General features: G+C 44.0%; 8 non-coding genes across 8 annotated transcripts; all 8 read left to right on the forward strand.

Annotated features, from left to right (window-relative positions):
• The first annotated feature begins 555 nt into the window (after positions 1–555).
• LOC143515659 (5S ribosomal RNA) lies at positions 556–674 on the forward strand. The gene has a single exon (XR_013131223.1). It is a non-coding gene; the product is annotated as a 5S ribosomal RNA (ribosomal RNA).
• Positions 675–800: 126 nt separating this feature from the next.
• LOC143515660 (5S ribosomal RNA) lies at positions 801–919 on the forward strand. Its single transcript, XR_013131224.1, has one exon. It is a non-coding gene; the product is annotated as a 5S ribosomal RNA (ribosomal RNA).
• Positions 920–1,045: 126 nt separating this feature from the next.
• Positions 1,046–1,164, forward strand: LOC143515661 (5S ribosomal RNA). The gene has a single exon (XR_013131225.1). It is a non-coding gene; the product is annotated as a 5S ribosomal RNA (ribosomal RNA).
• A 126-nt stretch (positions 1,165–1,290) lies between these two features.
• Positions 1,291–1,409, forward strand: LOC143515663 (5S ribosomal RNA). Its single transcript, XR_013131227.1, has one exon. It is a non-coding gene; the product is annotated as a 5S ribosomal RNA (ribosomal RNA).
• A 126-nt stretch (positions 1,410–1,535) lies between these two features.
• LOC143515915 (5S ribosomal RNA) lies at positions 1,536–1,654 on the forward strand. The gene has a single exon (XR_013131472.1). It is a non-coding gene; the product is annotated as a 5S ribosomal RNA (ribosomal RNA).
• A 126-nt stretch (positions 1,655–1,780) lies between these two features.
• Positions 1,781–1,899, forward strand: LOC143515895 (5S ribosomal RNA). The gene has a single exon (XR_013131452.1). It is a non-coding gene; the product is annotated as a 5S ribosomal RNA (ribosomal RNA).
• A 126-nt stretch (positions 1,900–2,025) lies between these two features.
• Positions 2,026–2,144, forward strand: LOC143515916 (5S ribosomal RNA). The gene has a single exon (XR_013131473.1). It is a non-coding gene; the product is annotated as a 5S ribosomal RNA (ribosomal RNA).
• A 126-nt stretch (positions 2,145–2,270) lies between these two features.
• On the forward strand, positions 2,271–2,389 carry LOC143515904 (5S ribosomal RNA). The gene has a single exon (XR_013131462.1). It is a non-coding gene; the product is annotated as a 5S ribosomal RNA (ribosomal RNA).
• Positions 2,390–2,500: the final 111 nt, after the last annotated feature.

Here is a 2,500-nt window from a genome sequence, read left to right on the forward strand (position 1 = left end):
ACTGTCGTCTCTACGTGCGATTGAATTGTAACTTTTGAAACACGAGTCTACAAATTTTCTGCCGTTTGTTGTAGTATCGGTAACATACAGTCTGCTTGTAACTTCAACTTTTTCGTGAAGTATCACGTTTGGTGTTTTGGTCATATGAGCTTGGGGGTGAGCCAGCTTGTGCTTTGGCAGGCGTATGAGCTGGGGGTGAGCCGCTTCCACCGCATTACCAAGACAATGGGCGTTAATTCCTTCACAGCAGGGGAGTGGGCTACATGGACCCTACCAAGCCCTGTGAAATTTTTCGCTTCTCTAGGAGCTCTAGTGTTAAATGTGTTCTGTGTAAAAACTAGCCCTTTCTGTTGTTCAGATTTTGCACTCGTTATAAATAGGTAGTATTTGCTAAGTTTTCTGGCTTACGGCCACACCAGCCTGATAACGCCCGATCTCATCTGACCTCGGAAGCCAAGCAGGTTTGGGCCTAATGTGTTCTGTGTAAAAACTAGCCCTTTCTGTTGTTCAGATTTTGCACTCGTTATAAATAGGTAGTATTTGCTAAGTTTTCTGGCTTACGGCCACACCAGCCTGATAACGCCCGATCTCATCTGACCTCGGAAGCCAAGCAGGTTTGGGCCTGGTTAGTACTTGGATGGGAGACCGCCTGGGAATACCAGGTGCTGTAAGCCTTTTATAGTTGACTTGCAATTTACATTCAATTTGCAAGCTTAAATGTGTTCTGTGTAAAAACTAGCCCTTTCTGTTGTTCAGATTTTGCACTCGTTATAAATAGGTAGTATTTGCTAAGTTTTCTGGCTTACGGCCACACCAGCCTGATAACGCCCGATCTCATCTGACCTCGGAAGCCAAGCAGGTTTGGGCCTGGTTAGTACTTGGATGGGAGACCGCCTGGGAATACCAGGTGCTGTAAGCCTTTTATAGTTGACTTGCAATTTACATTCAATTTGCAAGCTTAAATGTGTTCTGTGTAAAAACTAGCCCTTTCTGTTGTTCAGATTTTGCACTCGTTATAAATAGGTAGTATTTGCTAAGTTTTCTGGCTTACGGCCACACCAGCCTGATAACGCCCGATCTCATCTGACCTCGGAAGCCAAGCAGGTTTGGGCCTGGTTAGTACTTGGATGGGAGACCGCCTGGGAATACCAGGTGCTGTAAGCCTTTTATAGTTGACTTGCAATTTACATTCAATTTGCAAGCTTAAATGTGTTCTGTGTAAAAACTAGCCCTTTCTGTTGTTCAGATTTTGCACTCGTTATAAATAGGTAGTATTTGCTAAGTTTTCTGGCTTACGGCCACACCAGCCTGATAACGCCCGATCTCATCTGACCTCGGAAGCCAAGCAGGTTTGGGCCTGGTTAGTACTTGGATGGGAGACCGCCTGGGAATACCAGGTGCTGTAAGCCTTTTATAGTTGACTTGCAATTTACATTCAATTTGCAAGCTTAAATGTGTTCTGTGTAAAAACTAGCCCTTTCTGTTGTTCAGATTTTGCACTCGTTATAAATAGGTAGTATTTGCTAAGTTTTCTGGCTTACGGCCACACCAGCCTGATAACGCCCGATCTCATCTGACCTCGGAAGCCAAGCAGGTTTGGGCCTGGTTAGTACTTGGATTGGAGACCGCCTGGGAATACCAGGTGCTGTAAGCCTTTTATAGTTGACTTGCAATTTACATTCAATTTGCAAGCTTAAATGTGTTCTGTGTAAAAACTAGCCCTTTCTGTTGTTCAGATTTTGCACTCGTTATAAATAGGTAGTATTTGCTAAGTTTTCTGGCTTACAGCCACACCAGCCTGATAACGCCCGATCTCATCTGACCTCGGAAGCCAAGCAGGTTTGGGCCTGGTTAGTACTTGGATGGGAGACCGCCTGGGAATACCAGGTGCTGTAAGACTTTTATAGTTGACTTGCAATTTACATTCAATTTGCAAGCTTAAATGTGTTCTGTGTAAAAACTAGCCCTTTTTGTTGTTCAGATTTTGCACTCGTTATAAATAGGTAGTATTTGCTAAGTTTTCTGGCTTACGGCCACACCAGCCTGATAACGCCCGATCTCATCTGACCTCGGAAGCCAAGCAGGTTTGGGCCTGGTTAGTACTTGGATTGGAGACCGCCTGGGAATACCAGGTGCTGTAAGCCTTTTATAGTTGACTTGCAATTTACATTCAATTTGCAAGCTTAAATGTGTTCTGTGTAAAAACTAGCCCTTTCTGTTGTTCAGATTTTGCACTCGTTATAAATAGGTAGTATTTGCTAAGGTTTCTGGCTTACGGCCACACCAGCCTGATAACGCCCGATCTCATCTGACCTCGGAAGCCTAGCAGGTTTGGGCCTGGTTAGTACTTGGATGGGAGACCGCCTGGGAATACCAGGTGCTGTAAGCCTTTTATAGTTGACTTGCAATTTACATTCAATTTGCAAGCTTAAATGTGTTCTGTGTAAAAACTAGCCCTTTCTGTTGTTCAGATTTTGCACTCGTTATAAATAGGTAGTAT

This window comes from Brachyhypopomus gauderio, chromosome 5, assembly GCF_052324685.1.
Source record: "Brachyhypopomus gauderio isolate BG-103 chromosome 5, BGAUD_0.2, whole genome shotgun sequence".
NCBI lineage: Eukaryota > Metazoa > Chordata > Actinopteri > Gymnotiformes > Hypopomidae > Brachyhypopomus > Brachyhypopomus gauderio.